We start from the raw sequence: 18,518 nt of genomic DNA, 5'->3' as shown, positions 1-18,518 counted from the left end.
TGCTCTCACTCCTGTATTATCATGCAAATAAGCAAAGAAATTGCTTCTATACACACATAAAAAAAAAGAGAGGAGCACCAGATATTTTTAGTCTCTGACTCCAGCCACCTCAGGTGGGCAAAGCAGAAGCACTTTCGAAAGGTGCATCCACTTACAAGCATGATCATGTATTGCAGCATACAGGTTTCAGCACATGCTATAGTAAACCGAAGACACACAATACAAGATCAAAAACCTGAAAGTATAATGCGACGTAATAGCAGAGCTTGAGAAATCGAAAGGTTTCACCACTGTCATAGGTCCTGGAAGGAGAGCATGTTTGTTATATAAAAGCCCCAGATCATACTATAAAAAAACCTCCGAAACTTATGCCATGTTACAGAAGAAAAAAAAGTACAAATCAAAAAAGAATCAGAGGGAGTCTGATCTGAACCTCCCTAAGTCCTGCCTAAACCACAAAATCTAAGAGAAAGGTGAACCATTCCCTTCTCCTGCCTGGATGCCAAACTATCCCTCATGGAATAAGAAAGGAAGCACCGCTGGTGTTTTAGTTACTGTAATTTAACACATTTCTCTAATCAGATTAGCTATAGCCTTTTCAAACAAAGCTAAGTTATTGAGTTGATAGCGAAACTGCATTTTGGTTTGCAGAAAAATAGTGTTCCTGTTTATTTGTAGTACCATAATATTTATAATAAATATCTTTATCTGATATTTCAACTGAGCAATGATTATTATTTTTTTTATTCTATTCTAGCCCGATGAAGACACAGCTTCCTAAACTTCTAAATCATTTTAACTTTATCTGATTTCTCTTTCATCTCTCATACTGAGCTGTAAACCACATTTTTCTTATTCATTAAGTGTGGCACAAACACAGATTTCAGCTGAAGTCTGATCTACATGACAGCTGCTGAAGCCACAGACAAGAAAAACTATCAAATTGAATGAAGCAGGATATAAACAATAGTACCTCAGTAATAGGTGCATTGCTAACCATCACATCAGCAGAGCTGGTTAAGATATATGGCTTTGACTACTGTATTTTACTCTCATGGCAACAGCAGATTGACTGTACTTCTGTTTAGACTTCAGCAGGTCTTACTCTCCTAGAAAGCCCAAAGCAGCAGGACTGAGCCAACTCTGAGGTGCTACTGAATAAAGTAAAATTTCCCCAATTGAACTCAGGAGTTTATTTAATCTGCGTTAGATGGAAACATAGAACTTCACTTGGTTCAATTAACCTCCCTGTGCAACTCCCCAGAGAAGCATGAACTGGCATTGCATCTAGCTCTTTAACTATTTCCACCTTCCACCTTTTCTTCTTTCAGGAGCATATGTTCTCACCCGTAACAGGCTGGCAGGCTCCCCTCAGGTGGCCAGGAGGAGCTCTAACAAAGAACAGCTTTGGTAACATTTCCAACTGGCATTTTTTTCAGCTGATGCTTAATCAACAGCAAGACGTGCTGATGCTTGGAAACATCAGAGTCCAAAACCAGGTGTGGGTCAAGCAAGATTTCAATTTGACAAGAATACTCTGCAAAGCTCACAGAGTCAGTTTGGGTTTCGTACAATTGTCACACACTGTTCGCTGAAAGGAAGTCATTTAAAAGCTGTAGCACATTCCCTCACCCCCTATTCTACAGTCATACAGAAAGGTTCCACTAGAACAATATGAATACTGAGCATCAGCATCATTTATCTCCGAGAATACAACTGGGCAAACAGGTAACAATTATTACTTTACTTGCCTTTGCTACATCCATCTATCTGTAAACCTTCTCCTCTTGACAGCTCAGTTGCAGATTTTAAACAATACTCAATAGATGTGGAGAAATCATGGGAAAACAGGGAAGAAAGTAAAAAGATGGAAGGTGGCAAAAGAATCCCTTCTCAGAGGAGCTTTGATGGCAGAATGAGATGGCACTCAAGGACTCTGCAGCCCATACAGTAACTTCTGTGAAAAGATGAAAAAAAGAACAAAGAAAACCAAAACCAAACCAAACCAAACCAAAAAGTGGACAGTCTTACAGCTTCATAATCACTTTAACAGGCCTTTTTATTGGTGAGCTCAGCTACAGAATTAGTCTCCTCTTACCCTGAATCTCTCCCTCAAAGTTTAACTGGCTTTACATTTCTCTTTTGCACCTCTATAAACCTACTAAGCATTACCTTACTGTCTATGTATTAATCTTAGAACTTCAGTAAAGTGAATTTATAGTGTTCATTGTCGCGTCTATGTATGCAGTTGTTGCAGCTACACTGACATAACTCTGTTTAGAAGCATTTTGGCAAATGCTGGATGTTAACAGTTGCTGTATAAACTGAAGTTTCATTCCAACTTCATACAAAGATCGAAAAATTCACAAATGTCAGATTTGTGTCTGCTTCAATACTTATATAACATGAAAATACAAGTCATCAGGCATGTAATACACCCACATGTCCTTTTCTTAGCATGGACTAAAATATAGTTCAAATACAATACACTGACAGCTTTAAACTCTTACCATCAGATCAGTGATTTAATTATGTATTAATAAAATTATGTGTATGAAGGTTTTGATAGAGGACAAACATGTGCCCATGTAACCTCTTTCTAAATACATGATTCTCAACATCTAGCTACATTCTGCAGTACTGTTAAGAGGTTCTACACACTTTTTCTTTGATCAAAGATAGATAAATCTTGTATGACCTGAATTTCTGTACGTGCTAGTGCATGGAAGATATTTATTTATCCTGTTGCACTACGAGACAGTACGATATAATAAAAATAAAAGTATACTCCTACGTTTTAGTCCTAATATCCTTCTTTGGGCAGTAAAAGAAGACAGGTACTACCTGATGCATGTCTCATAAAACTCAGTCATTCAAAGATCTAAATGATAAATCTCACACTATGGTAGTTCTGTGACACTCCATAGAAGACCTATATATATAAATTACTGGATGACTTGCGTTCCTTATTTAGAAAGTATTTTGAAATTCTACAAATGTTATCAAAATCCTCTGTTTATCTGTTTACTAAAACAATGTTATATCAAAAATATCTCGTTAAGCATTTTTTTTCATAAAGCAAAGGTTGCCCATAGCAGTGTTGGAATTTACATTTAGAGCATTTAACTTCCTAGCTACTTTTTAGTCCTTAACAGGTGGAAAAAAATCATAGAATAGATTCCCTACAGTAATTGCCACTGAACAAGAAAAAAAGGTACCTTTCTATTCAATCTGTAAATGTCTGTCTTTGGTATACAATGATAATCCATACCACAGTGGTTTTTTTAACAGCCTTCTCCCAAAATCAGGAAACAGTCCAGTTTCCAATGCTTTCCCTTAGCTTAGAACCTCTCATCTTTCTGTATGACATTTTATTAACTTATTTTTCTAAGGATCTCTCTCTCTAATAAATGTCTTCTGGAACTCAAAGGCTTGTGCAATTGGTTTAACAGGTTTATAGAAAATAAGTTATAACCAAAATTGCAGAGGTGGGTGTGGGGAGAGAAGGGATATTTCAGCAAGATGCCGCCTATTGTGTAAATTTGTCACCATATGCCATACATAATAAATAAACCTTGTGCTCTTAACACTTTGATTATAGACTATGCAGACAATGCAAATTAAAATTCCTGCTGCTCTATAAATGCAATGAGAGAAAATTATGTAAATTTTAACACATTGGATTGATTTGGTTGAAATGAAACCTGTTCCACTTGATGTTTCAGGGGAAGAGCCACAATTACAATGATTGAGAAAGTGCAGTGTTAATGAAGTGTGTTATTGCTAATCAATTCCTCCTCCTCTGGTAATGGCACAGGCATGTGCACAGTCACTACATCATTCACGGCAAATGTAGCCACTCACATCACCACATAGTTTATATGGCAGAAATTAATACTTCTATAAACTCATATATATGATCCTGTTTGTCACCAGCAATTTCACAGTAGAACTGTGGTAGACGTTGAGTAAGGTGAGTGTTCTCATATGTGCGTATATATACACACACATAATGTTGTGTGTGCATGTATGTGTACATAAACACACACACAAATAAAACCACCTTTTTGGCAATACTGCCTGGCCAAGTATAATACTGGAGTCATGAATGCTACTGTACATTTGGTGTGATACCAGTCAAATAACTTCACCTGGAATGAAATAATCACCCTTCTGCTGTCTGATCTCGTGGAAAATATGGAATGAGATTATCACATCTGAACATGTTAATTGAAATTAAAAGCTAGGTCTATCAAGCTTAAAACACAGTTTTCTGTCCGTATTGAAGAAACTGAAAAATCACACTCAGTGGTTTCAAAAGTTTGACAAAAACAATGTTTTCTTCCAACAACAGAGTTACCTAGGAATTATGATAGAAATTTGCAATGTCTTTACAAAAATAGGTATAGTTGATTTCATTCTGTAACCTTCTTGTAAGGAACTGCAGTGCACGCAGCTAATAGAACAGTTTTGCAGGTAGCTGACATGTGAAATGGGCTGTACCTTCTCCACACAAAGCAGAGGAGCATGTCTCACCACGTATCATGTCACCATTTAAAACAAAATACTCTGTAGAGCTCCTCACCAGTATGATACTGAATTATGCATTCTTAATCTTGTCTTAATTATTTATTGTGTTATATGAAATAATTAATTGTATTAATCACAATTTTGCAGTCCTTTTTTTCTATAAAATTTCCATGTCATTTTTAAAGAAAATTTGTCATTTGCAAAAGGATTTTCAGTATTAGAAATTTGTGGCACTTATCATTTCACAGGTAAATAGGAGAAGGTGGGAAGAGCCAACCTCTTTTAATTTCTTTCTATGTATGTAACTTCCATATTATTCTCAGAAACATTTGTCACCACATGTAGTGACTGCATTTGTTTCCTGTCTCTTCTGACTGTCTCCTACTAATTTATTTCTGTTCCTGCTAATATGTAAGGAAGCAGTCTACACAAAGACAGCCCCCTGGCTTCAATAGCTTTTTGACATACAGTATTGTTGCAGGTCATAACAGATACAAAACCAGGATAACACAGGCAATGTTAAGAGCTTTTACATGGAAATGACATAACGGATAAACATACAACACACAGAGTGTGGCACTTACCATAAGAAATTTTAGTACATGTTATGTTTAGTTTATGTTTGTTCCATGAACATGTTAAAAAGAGGAGTCAGGTCCCAGCTGTGAACAGAAGTCTGGCAGACCGAATGAAGAAAATATAAAAATAAAAGGGAAAGATACAAAAGAATTAATCTTTCTCTGAAATAAAGTGTCATTTAGTTTTGCAGGCTGAGAATCCATTCTTGTATCAGCATGCACATCTCTGCTATGCTTAGGGTTTTAAATTTGCCAACCAATTTTTACTTCATTAATCCTCAACTAATGCAACTGCCACCAATGGTGAGAAGCACAGAGAGCCCTTGGGACTGAGTACTGTTCTTTCAGACCATAGGCTTTCCTCACCACCCTGAATTTACACTGACTTCTGGCTGGGGTTGCTGGAAGAATTTGCTATGAAAGCTCTCCTCCAAATTAGGGTGCACAGTCCACATCACACTGCTAATTTGAATCTCAAAGCATGACATGGTCAAATAGACAGAGTCTGGCAAACAGATATTTGCAAAACAGAGCACAAAAACTCAGGTAAAACTGAGAAACAGGAAAACCGATGTCAGCAAGTGAATTTACAGGAGTAGGAGCGAAGCATTTCAGTTTGCAAGATTTGGTTATAGAAAATAAACACAAAGAATCACAGTGGTAAATATCTCACCTTACAGGAATCAGCTTAATTTCCAGCTCACAAAGATCCTAGAAAACTGAATCTCTCCATGCTAGCTTTTGCTTGAATTCTTTGACTTCAGACAGCTTTGTTTATAGGGAAAAGCTCTCTTTGATGTTGGAATATTAGAAGGAGTGAAACAATAAATTTCCTATATTCTAATATCCAGACATCCTGAGCTTGTTCAAGGACCCCTTGATTCATGAAGGCAAATAATTAAATTACCTGAGCTTTGATCAACGAGTTGCTGCAGCCCTTTTTGATGTAGAATGTGGCTGTTTGAAGCTCCAAACAGATAACTAGCCCATGTGGTTTTTAATCCTTTGCCACTAGCAGCAGATTTTATGCAACATTCTGGCATTTCAAAGTGAGCACCTCAATGTCATTTGGGGATGCTGCTCCAATAGGAGTACAATAGGTATACTAGGTCCAATAGAATCCTAAAACCACAGGCTAGATGCAAAGTTCATTGAAAGATTAAAACTCTCTCCCTAAACAAGCTGAACTTATTTTTCAGTCAAGTTAACTTGAATTAATATTATGCTTTGGAAGCTGCTCTTTAGATGGCATGTCACTGAGGCACATAAAAATATTTCTGAGGAGCAAGGAGGTTTGCCTTTGCAATACAAGTTTTCATCATGTTCCATACTTTCCAACTATTTCCCCTAAAAGAAACCAGAGTGGGCACACACTCTTCTAGTCAGGTGAAAGGACACTTTTAAAATAGGGAAAACAAACTGATAGATTTAAGTCTTTCATTCTTCTCCCTCTTCAAATGCAAGCACCTGGATGAAGTCATTAAGAAGTCAAAGTCCAAGCCAACAGAAACCAGAAGTCAGTACAGGTGCTGTCCTCTCAGCTGATCTGTAATTTTGAATATGACTACTGAAAGAATTCCTTTCCATAAATGAAGAATTAGGCTCTTCTTCATTCATTCTAGGATCCTTTCAGTAAGTGAGGAGGTTACTAAAACAAGCAGCATAATTAGAAGGCATAATTAATGTATAGGGATCGTTTACTCAGTTCCCTATACAGCTTCAACAACATTGCCATATATATATATATATATATATATATATATACACCCCTAATTTTAGCAACAGTTCCATGGATTATGGAAATGACCTCACCAGACTACTGAGAAGTGGGAAAAACAGTTTCACAACAGGACATCTTCTGGCATCATTCATGGTAGAAAGGCATCTGTCTTTCAAGGCACAGCTGTGGAAAGGGATTCATGTTGTTCAGACTGACATCTCAATTCAAAGGATACAAGCTTAGGAAAGCATAATGAATATGCCTGGCTTTCTTTAGATAACAGACAAATTATTTTAGTGCGTAAGGATGTAGACAGAAATCATGACTTTACGTTTAAAACACTTGATATGTTATTAAAAAGTTGGTATGCTTCTAACTTGTTGGAAAATAAATCCTGGGGCTTTTTATAAAGCCCAAAGGGGAAAAGCGTATAATCAATTGGTAAGAACGAAAAAGGAAGTTAATATGTATATAATTGAATGTTTTTTCCATTAAGTTACAGGAGCTGCATATATAACTAACACGGGAAACAGGAAACTGTCATATCTGACTCAAAACACTCCTTGTGACATTGAAGAGCCTGAAAGGAGGAGCTGCTGATCTTAAATTCAAGAAGCAATTAGCATTTGTTAACTGAAAGTAATAAAATGCTCAAAGCATTTATGGGTTAAATAAAGTCTACATTTAAGCACATGGAAACAGTTAAAACACAAGCATTTGTGCAGTTTATTTTGAATTATTTCTTTTCAACTAAAAATGGATTTAGTTTCCAGATGGGGTATACCTCTGGGCAGAAAAATTCTTCTATCCTCCAGTAGGCAAACTGATTTAACACCAATGGAAAAGTCTTTTGTACCTATTATTAATTTCATTTACATCACTTTCTTTTCTTGATAAAATATCAATGACCTCCTTTAATTTTTTTGCAAAAAAAAATAAGCAAAAGTTCAGTTTTTGGTGTTTCTCACATTATGTACAGCTTTCAAAAAATAACTTGCTAGTCATTCATTTTTGAGGAAAATATAAGGGCTAAGCTGTTCCACAGGCTGTATATGGTGATAGAAACAGGATTTAACAGCTGTAAGAACAAAATACAGATTTTCACTCAGTCCCATCAGTAATGAGATACATGTAGACAATCTGGTTCAAGTCTGCTGCAGAGGATAGACTACAGAATCTCATGAAGGCAGTAATTACAGCTAGCACACTTTCTGACCTCTAACTCATCATAAAAAAAGCCAAGGTCATGACAACGAGCAACTGTCAAATCTTGGTAAGTATCAGAGCTGGCACTTTCTCCATAGACTTGATTATTTCAGCCAAACTCATTTCTTGTTCAATCTGATTGGATAATTAAACAAATATTAGTGCAATTTCCTACATATGGTGGTGGATTGAGAGCGTTCTTAATGCTAGTAGGACTAAAAGCTGGCTTAGCCCTGAAGTGCGCACCTCCATGTAAACTCTGTTTAAAAACATGAGTTAATATAATTACCAAAAATACTTTAAATTTACATATCAAGGATATTGTTTAGCAACACCAATGTCTATTAGTAACCCCACGGACTCCAGTTCCTCTGGTTTGTATCAGACTGACTAGACAGAATTTTGAACAGTAAAGTGAAAACAACAGTTAAATAGTTTAAATTTCTCAGCTCACAGAAGTCATTGTAAAAAGTCTGCTAACAACAATAACAAAATTCTGAGCATATTAAATAAGGTGACATTTAGCTAGCCTCTGAAATCTACAAATACACACTGAAGGTTGCAATAAGATGGATGGGGCCTTGAGCAACCTGGTCTAGTGGAAGGTGTCCCTGCCCATGGGAGGTGAGTTTGAAGTAGATGACCTTTGAGGTCCCTTTCGACCCTAATAATTCTGTGATTCTACGATTCAATGTCAACTCAGTGCCACTCGAAAGAAAATAGACTTTTATAATGTGACTTTTGATTTTCATAATGTTTTTTGACTGCTTCTTTAAAACCCAAGGCCAGCAGCCACTTACTAATTTGTGATGCTATAGAGTCACAGCACTTCAGCACTGCAGCATGGAGTAAATCTTTGCATTTCATTACCTTTTTCAATGGGGTTCATCGTGTCCTAGTTACATGTGACATCTGCATATTGTATATGAATGGTCTAGAGAGGCAGTAAGGCTAGTTTCCATTTCTTTTTTCATGATATTGCTTGAGTGTTTCTCACATCACACTAATGTCACCTTATTTAAATGTGGAGTTTTCTTTGTTTAGAATATATAGGAAGTCATTGAACATACCAAGAATAAGTTTTTATCATATCCCAGTAGTTTAGCATACCTAGCCAAATACAAAGAAAGTAAGACTTCTGCTTATGGATCCAAAAAACTAAGTAACATTCACAGAGGGTAACTGGACATTACAAGATTGCAGTGATTACACTGCAGCCTAGGAATGAGAAGTCCTTGTTTAATTCAGGTAGAAGTAATTGTTAAAGGAAAAGCCATGTGCTGTGTTAGGCTCACCCAGTCATTGAAGAATGTCTCCACATTTGAGGATAAGTAGCAATGGCTGAGTAAAGAAAAAAATTATGAAAATAAAAAGAAAGGCTAGAAAAGTCCACTATAACTGATAAAATGGAGGTTATGGAGGGCAGAGCAAAGTCTGCCTTGAAAAGCGGGAAACTGTGAAGGTGAAAAGTTCGCTTAATATTAGATTTTCATGGTAGAGGAGAGCAGATGCTAATAAAGTAAGGCACAAGAAATATCGTCTAAGCATAAGCAGTTTCAGTGACCTCAGGATGATGATGCAGAAACCTAAGAAGCCAAGAACTATGCCTAGGAGCACAGGCTCTATGTTACCAAGGTCATATAGACAGTAACCTTGACTACTGTACATGTTTTTGATCATGGAGGTATCCCAATTAGCTCTGAAGTCTCCAAATCCACTTTGTATAGATCAGTGGACTGTGAACTGCAGCACAGGGCTGGGCATCACTGGGGAAGGGATAGTCTTAAACTAGCTTCACTACAGGGGTATAGCCAAAGACCACAGAAAACCACATACTAGAGATCTCTAAGAGGATTGTTAAATTTAGTACTTGAACCATGACTACATATTCATACTTTATGAACACATTTTTTTTCCACATAAATATTGCAAATTTCACAATTTTAAGGACAGAAAGAACTATAACGCCCATCCTAAATCTGACCTACAGTCACTTGGTATTGCTACATAATCAGCCTTTTTGTATGTAAATGATAAATTGTTTGTATGTAAATGTCAATGCCTGCTATGTTTTCTTCTTGCTTTAGAAAAAGAAAAAAAAAAAAGCTATGGAAATTGCTACTGTGCTAAAAAGAATTGAAATGCATACTAATCAGACATATCCTCTCAGCTATACCAGCTATAACTAAATATGTAACAAATAAAACGGAAACAATCAGTGGTGGACTATTTTTTCTATTTGAATCAGAACCCCAAATAAAATTATTCAATGGCTTTTCAAAATTTTGAAACCTCTTGTGTCTGGAGAAATTAGGTTTGAAACTGTGAATGAGCAGTAGCTTTCACTAATGTGAAATATTGAAGATTTTCACTGGAATTTTAATTGCAAGAAAAATATGCTGAAAGAGAATGGGAAGAAGATGTTATCTTTAAGAATTTCTGTTCACTTTGTGCACTGGATAAATGTTTGAGTATTTCCTCAGTTACATCAGTTTGGTAATCTCTGTGGTTCATGCAGTATGAGACCTGAGGTTTTGATCACTGTGCTGTACACTCTGAATTAACCTGGCAGCATTCAATGGCTTTAATACTGGTCATTCCTCTGAGAAAGCTTACAATCATTTCTGCATTGACCAGAACGTACCCTGTGATGAAGAAATGCATTAAAACCTTGCCTTGAACAGTGATCTAAAATGAACTGAATGATACTTCAAAACACCTAACTATATCAATATGTGGTCAAGTCAGCTGAAAGGGATGTCTGCCTGTCAGAAGACCTGTTCTGAAAGGATAAGATTTAATCCAAAAATTTCATGTATGTTTCCTAGTGCTAACAAGACTAGGTTTTTATTTTGAAAATACTATTCAAAGTCTTGTATTTACCTCAGGATTTCTTGCAGATAAAATTATTTCCAAGACTTAGGTACAAACCTTTTGAATGTCAATTTTGTCAAAGAATTCGAATTTGCATTTTTTTAACCTGTGGCTTCAATTAAAAATTTCCACTAACACACAAAAATTAATTTTAGCTATATAAATGAAAATATAGATAAATGTGCATGAAGTGCACATAAGGTACAGGCAGATCCGTAATGTTATATAACTCTTAACTGAGAATCCTTGTCTTGGGCTGGTGTACTTACAGGTGTTCTGCTCTGGTAATTAAAATACATTTATTTTTGGATCAAATGCCATCTAACTTTGCACAAACTGTATTTCTTTTGTTTGCCTTACAATGTCTCCGTACATAAAAAGAAGACAGAATTTGGTAAAAGATGAAAGCATTAATTCAGTTATTCATTCAGCAGCCAAGATCTTTGAGGTAATTACTTTAAATCAAGAAGGGACAGACCATTTAAATTTGTGACTTAATGCCGACACATGCATATATTAATGAAACAGTTAGCATTAATGGAAATAGGGTTTAGTCTCCTGATTCAAATAGAGCTATCATTTCTGGTTTATACTGAACTAATGACTTATCCTTGGCAGAATGATATGTATGCATGTATTTAACTATTTAACTTAACCACTGAGACCAATTAATATGTTTCTGAAGTTTTATTTTACTTAAATATATATATCAGAAGCCTCACTGGGATAAAATTATGTAGAACCAGGGTTTATACAGCACTGGCTTATTCTTAAACGTAATGTTTCCATATGGAATATCTGATGATTGCACTTCATAAAAGAAAGAGTGCTGAAATGCAGTGTAGAAGAAGCAGCTCTGCAATGGGACTGACATCAAGTTAAGGAACTTTTTGGTATATCAAGCTAGCACAAACCCTGTGTGATTAGGAGCTTATGTGAAAAGAATAACCCTGCACACAGCCATGTAAGCCAGGCTGTTTTCAAGCTATGAAGTACTGCTGATGTGTGCTGGTAGGGCAGGAAAACCTGTTGCACGATTCAAACATAAAGGACCTAAATGTGGTGCTATGAAGCTCAGAAACATGGAAATTCTGTGAATTGTGTTTTAAAGGGTTACTGAATAGAAGTTCTTCTACTTATGACTCCAGTCTTTGCTTGTGTGGGCCAGTGTGTCCACACCATCTTTGGGAACTCTGGAACAGTGTCAAACCATGCTAACAAAATTAAAGGAAAGATTAAGTGTAATTACTGAGTAGATGGGTACTCCCTACATCATACATTCATGTATCAAAGTTCTGTTCAATCTTGCCCACTTTATAATACTTGATGATCCACAACTGCATTTTATGTTAATTTATCTACAATGTGGCTACAGTCTGTAGATGAACAATTAAATGACCATTTGAACCTATTGCTTCATTGTTCACCAATCACTCTGGAAAATCCTGGCTACTCATTTATATTCTGTTCCTTGGTCTTTTTCTTATAATCCGTTTATATTGATTTCTACTACTCCAACTCTGCCTGCCATTGCGTTACAATTAGGAGTTCTGATGAGCTCTTGCTGATTCAGAAGGGGAAGGGTTTCTATTCATTGCCAAACTTTGGAGAGAACACACAAAGCCCCTTAGAATTTGCTTAAGCCAGCACTTTAAAATTTCAGAGATAAATTATGGCTCATGATGTGCACAGAACTCAGCAGGACTGGGATGCCAGAAAACCACTGCACCACCCAAGCAGTTATGGAAGAAAGCCTCATGTCTTTGTCAGGCAAAATTAACCATAATGTCACCTTCCCCACGGACACTGCTCAGCAGCAGGCCTGGCTGCTCCAGATATTTGCCTCTGAATTCCTGCTGGTTTGCAAGGCACTGCTAATGTCCCAGCCATGTGTAATGTTCTCTGGGGGACCTTGAACATGACTGCCAGCTCCAACTTCTGCATCCACCTTGGGCACATCTAACAGTTTAAGGGATTTTTCCCTGCCCTGGAGCACAGAGGATGCAGTTAAGGGGTCTTGGACTGCTCTTTGCAACACAGTGCTCCGCAGCATAGCAGCACTCATTTTCCACTTCAGTAGTTGATTTCTCAGCAAGAGCTGTTACTTTATGATAGTTCTTAATTACTATCCTAAATCCTGTGATTGACAGAAACTTATACAGCTATTACAGCACTGTGTTGCCCATCTTTGGGGCACTGCCATTGACAACAATGTCTATTAGACGCATTAGTTTCTCTGGCTGCGTATCTGCCAGAGATACAGGACAATATTATAACAATCTGCACTCTGTTATTTATAGTATATATTTCTTATACACAGGAATTCAACTAGTCTATGAGTTAAATCAAAAACCTGTGCAGTCCAGCATCCTGCCATTAGCAGTACCCCAAAACAGATGTCTAGGGAAGAACATCAGAAGAGGGCAGGTGGAAATGAGACTCCTTCCAAGCCTGCAACCATTTAACATTTATAAGTGTCACGTACGTCCTTTTTGGTCAGCATTTCCAAGGATAGGTTGTAACAACATCTTTTCTATTCCAAAGTGCTACAGGATATACAGAAATGATTTGGACCAGTCTACTTTTCTCAGTTCTTCAGTTCTAAGTTCCATTGACCTAGATGTCAGTGTATGGGCAAAATTAGACCAATTTGGCTTAATATGTTTGGGATCTTTTTCTTTCAAGGATGTCTTTATAACACCTATCAAGCATGACAATATTTTGGAAGACGTATTTTTTGCTTTGACATACTGTTTCTGTCTTTAAATTCTTTCTCTTAGCATAGCAGGAGCTGACACTGCCTTTGAAAAAGGAAGAAAGAGATAGTAAACTCCATACAAACCCCTGCCACTGAGAGGACTGAGTGGTGTTTAGTTTACAGCTAGACTATGGCTGTGGCACTCTTCAGCTAACCTGAAGTTACAGGATTCCAAAACTCCACAAGGCGGTAACACGACGCCGAAGGTAGCGCGATCCACCGACTAGAACGATGCTAATCCTGACAAACTGCCCGAGCATTAGCCCGCACCACAGAGAGATTGAATCCTGTCTCCCCTGAGAGGGCCTGCGACGCTGGTGGTAACAAAACGGTTTTTCACAGGGACCGAAGTGGCGGGGCCGGCGGCGAAGAGCGTCAGTGCCCTCTAGTGACCGACCGGCCGCCACCTCGCCGAGCGCCGCAGAGCACCCCTCCAGTCCGCGGCCGCTCCGCTGCCGGCCATTCCTCAGGCCGCCTTCAACAGACCCATTGGGCAAAGCGGAGCCATAGCAGTAAACTCAACACCGGCAGAACGGCTTTCACCAATCCCGACTCCTGAGTAAAAACCTCTCCTCTGGGAGCGTCGTGAGCAAATTTGCCACCTTTCGGTGGTATTTAAATGATTCGAAAGTCCATCCTTACACAGGAAAAGAGAATGAATGGGTTTACTAATCTGGCATAGGCAGGCTTGCACTTAAATGAGTCAATAATTTCCCAACCTAGGAGTATCAGAGTCTTCAGCATCAGAACCCAAAAACAGGACTATATTTTCCCCTGAAATACTGTAAAAGAGTTGTAGAGTACATGACCACATTGCTCCTTTTCTGGTAAGAGATAAAGTAAAATATAAGGATATAACATGAAAAGATAATACGTAAGTGTAAAGTAAAACCTCTTAATTCACATGGACAAAGTGCTTCATCCAAACTACGTTTAAATTTGTGGCCATTTTTCAACTGTTTTCCCAAAGCTTTGGCTTGGTCCCAACAAAGGGACAACTGAAGTGTTATTAGACAAAAAGAGAAGTATAGCATAGGAAATTATACACAGATTTTTAGCTTAAAATGTTCATAGGAAAACTCAGGCAAACAAGTCTAGAAAGTATGTTGCTAAACTGCTTCAAATTAATTGATTCCAGATGAGACCTCTGCTTCTCACACACTGAAGATATTTCGCTAAGCATGCAGCTCACAAAATGGATTCAGAAACGATTAAGGATGATCACCAAAAAGGGGAGACACTAGTCTCAAGTTGGAATTCACTTTTAATTTCTATAATATCTGAGCTAGAAATAACTTCTACTGTGGAAATCATAGCAATAAAATATTTGTTTCTCAAGTTAAGCTTTGTTCAGTTACAGCATCTGCAGAAAACAATTGTTAGTCTACGGGAACTCCAAACTTTACATGTTTATTACATTACATTAAATACATCAAATAATGGTGTCAGAATAGCATATTAATTGAAGCTGAAATCACATTATGTATTTTAAAGCATTTGATCAAATAAATTACACAAGTCATCCTAATCTTTGTAGTTTCCCCTCACTGTTATGCAAAAGAAAAATGCATTTAGTTGTCCAGTCTCTCAATCAAACATTTTCACACATATTTCCTTCTGAAACTGCTGATGATAAAATCGCAATGACTTGTCCCATCTCTTGACATACCCTATTGTAGCAGAATTTCGAAGTAATCTACTCCCTAGTGATTTTTTTTGGACAGGCAACACTTAAAATTTTAGCAAAACTAAAGCTGATGTAGAGAAGTCTATAAATAGCATTCTCTGTCCATGCTCACTCTCTGATGCTCCAGTGCAAGGCTGAGGTGAAAAAAAGAACCCAAAACCGTATCTTATTCCAGGGCCTAAGAACAAAGCCTACAGAAGAAAGATGCTTTGTAGGCAATTTTCCTGAAGAATTTCCAATTCTTTTATTGAAGATGTTGTTCTTAATTCTTCTCCAAGAGGAGAGACACCCAGAAACTTCTGTTTTCTAGAGTGTAGTGGACTAAGAAATATGCTAGAAGAATGTTTTGCATGCTAAGGTATGAAGCTCAAATCAGACCTTCTGCTCTCAGTCTCTTTACAGTCCTTACTGCTCTCACCCAACAACACGAATTGCACCACTCAGCTATGAAAATGCTGTTCATAAGCAACATCTGCAATTCCATTTCCATATACTTCTATATATCTCTCCATATAAAATCATCCAAAGGGCTAAGTACAGTCATCGATTTGTGTTCTAAATCTCAGTGGACAGACCTGACTGAGGCAGATGTCAAATTAATTATTACAGAATTCCTACACTGAAAGCAAATTTATTTATTGGCATACACCAGCAACTACAGAAAAAGAACAAAGTACCTGGAGAATCACAGAGACTTTGGAAACACTGAAGCAAGCATAAAAGCAATGAGGGGAAAAGAGATGGACATTCAGTAATGTCTGAGTGTGTGCTTCCCTGCTTCTGAATCTGTTACTGATTTTCTCATTCAATAGTTTCATTATTAAATAATTAATAATATTTAATATCTTAATAGAGGGGTGCGGAGTCTGTGAAATTCTTTTTGTATCACCATCACAAATCAACAGGAAGAAAGTCTTTCCCAGTGAGTTACTAGTCACTGGAATGTGAAAAAGAAATGAGCATTCTCCTCATAAAGAGCCAGTTTCTGAATTAGTGACCTCATTTGCTAAAGAGGTTCCTTTGTCACAGATATCTCGGTAGGTAAATACTGTGTTACACAGCCACACTGTCCTTTGTAGCAATGGTACAAAGATCTCCTAGCATACACTGGTTCTCTCCTCACTAAATGAATATTTAAAAGAGTAGACAATCAAGGGGGACTTCTGTAAAAGGTACAGGCATTTGTATCATGATGTCAGACTGCTATATGTGCTCCCGAAGGACTGCACAGGAAGCACTTTTATTCTAAAAGTTAATGGTATTTATGGAGACCTGCAGCCTGATCTATTTTACCTTTCTTGGAGATGTGCTTATGCATGTATCACCCAAGAGTCTAATGTTTTTTGGACTAGCCCATATTAGAGACAGATACCATTTTGGTACCTTGTGAATAGTAATGCACTTGAAAGACAGCAAGCAAAATAAAATTAAAGAAAAAAACAAACAAACAAAAACAAACAACAACAACAACAAAAAACACACACACCACACCACACCCCCCCAAAAAAAAAAAAAAAAAAACACAAACAAACAAAAAAAACAACACGAAAAACCTCCATAACATATAAATCAAAGTCTTTCCCCTTTTTTATTCCGGATAGAGCATCCTTCATTTCACGCACTCATAATTTCTCAATATCCATTTCATGCCTGGGAGCTACAGTGCGAGTAAAAGATTTTCAGCTGGGGGGTTTCAGTATCTGCTTTATCCGGAGGAACATTTTAAAACGGACAAATGCTGGTCCGCCCCCTTCCCCGAGCACGAACGGAATTTTTAAAAACAATGCTACCGTTTTCCACAGTGTTCCCTTTCAGCCTGTGCGGAGACCACCTCGCTGCTCTGCTCCCAGACACAGCCGAGCCCGCACCCCCGGGTCGGCACCCCTTACCCAGCCCCAGCCCCGCGGCTGCTGTCAAGTTTCGGCTGTGCACACACGTATTCTCCGCTCGGTCCTCTTGCTCTGAGCTGCAGCGAAGGACCATTCCCCAGCAGCCCCGCTCCTGCTCCTTGTCTTTCCCTTCGCTGCTGCCTCGCCCGGCAGCAGCGCGCCCCGCTCCCCCCAAATGAGTCTGGGGCCACCGTATCCCGCTGCTCCCCGAGGCTGCCGGCTGCTGCTGCTGCTTACCTGCCGGTCCAGAGGGGGCTGGCTGCTTCCCTTAGCCACCTCCGGAGGAGAGGAGGCAAGTCCCATTCAGAACTAGACACTGAGCAGACACGGCAGCATCTTCAGCCTATTACACTCCACGGGCAGCGGCTGCTGAATGAGGCTCTGAGCTAGTGGCAGGAATTAGAAAGAGGGAGGGAGGGGAAAGGGGAAAGGAAAGGAGAGAGGGAGGGAGAGGGAGCAAGGGGGAGTGAAGCAAGATTAGAGGAAGGGAAAAGCTGGAGGCTGTTGCTTCTCTATTTTCTTCTCCCTTCCCCCCACCCCAAAGGAAAGCAGACCCCAGAGCCTGCCCTCCCGCAGGGGCCAGAGTCCCGAGTGACCTCTGATGCCTGCGGGGAAGAAGCTGCGTTTGGGAGGACAAACCGAGGGGTTGAGGAGCCCGGGGCTCTCTCTGCACCCCCAAGTCCCGGCGATGAGAAGCGTTCGGCGTCCCCGCCCCACGAGCCGGTCCTGCACCACCGCTCCCGGGCACCCACACACACGTCTGCGGGGACACGGGGAAACGCGTCCTGCTGCCCGCGGGCTGCCGGCAGCAATGCCCAGTCCCTTCCCTGGCGCCGCTTCTCTGCGGGCAGCTCAGGACCACCCCACGACGGCGGCGGCGAGGGGAGAGGCTGGAACCCCGACGAAAGCCCCGGGCACGGGCAGCCGTACCACCGCCGCTGCAGGAGGGCTCCTGCGCGGGGCTACCCCCACCGCGGAGCACCGCCAGGGAAACCGTCTGAGCTGCGCAAACAGCAGGAGCGTTTTATACCGAATCCGCTCCTGTGTCCTGTCATAAGCAGACATTTGTACAGAGGGGAAAAAAAAAAAAAAAAAAGGAAAAAGAAAAGAAAAGAAAAGAAAAGAAAACAGAATAAGTTCCCCAGGCATTTCTGGATGTGGAAAATCCTGGTCGGGTGCAGCACAGAGGCCAGTCTTCTGCCTCCGCAGGTTGCCCTACCACTTGGGTGGACGGGGTGATGCTTTTCTTTCCAAAACACACATGGGCTAGGGGCTG

At 39.1% G+C, this 18,518-nt stretch overlaps 1 protein-coding gene across 4 annotated transcripts in view; it reads right to left on the bottom strand.

Annotated features, from left to right (window-relative positions):
• CDH11 (cadherin 11) overlaps window positions 1-18,101 on the bottom strand; it is an 81,319-nt gene extending 63,218 nt beyond the window's left edge. Inside the window, exons 1-2 of one of the 4 annotated variants that reach the window (XM_057396592.1) lie at window positions 17,480-18,095; window positions 5,115-5,206 (exon numbers count right to left, since the gene is read on the bottom strand). The gene's annotated coding sequence lies outside the window, so the exon portion shown is untranslated. Of the gene's footprint in view, window positions 1-5,114; window positions 5,207-17,479 lie in introns of all 4 variants that reach the window. The other 3 variants (XM_057396590.1, XM_057396593.1, XM_057396594.1) reach the window with 3 other exon arrangements.
• Window positions 18,102-18,518: the final 417 nt, after the last annotated feature.

The sequence above is a fragment of the Pezoporus wallicus genome, unplaced genomic scaffold, assembly GCF_028554395.1.
Source record: "Pezoporus wallicus isolate ANWC-B61680 ecotype Strahan unplaced genomic scaffold, APGP_CSIRO_Pwel_v1 contig_3820, whole genome shotgun sequence".
In the NCBI taxonomy this organism is placed as follows: domain Eukaryota; kingdom Metazoa; phylum Chordata; class Aves; order Psittaciformes; family Psittacidae; genus Pezoporus; species Pezoporus wallicus.
Note: the sequence above shows the minus strand (reverse complement) of the source record. Positions and strands in the feature narration are given on the sequence as shown.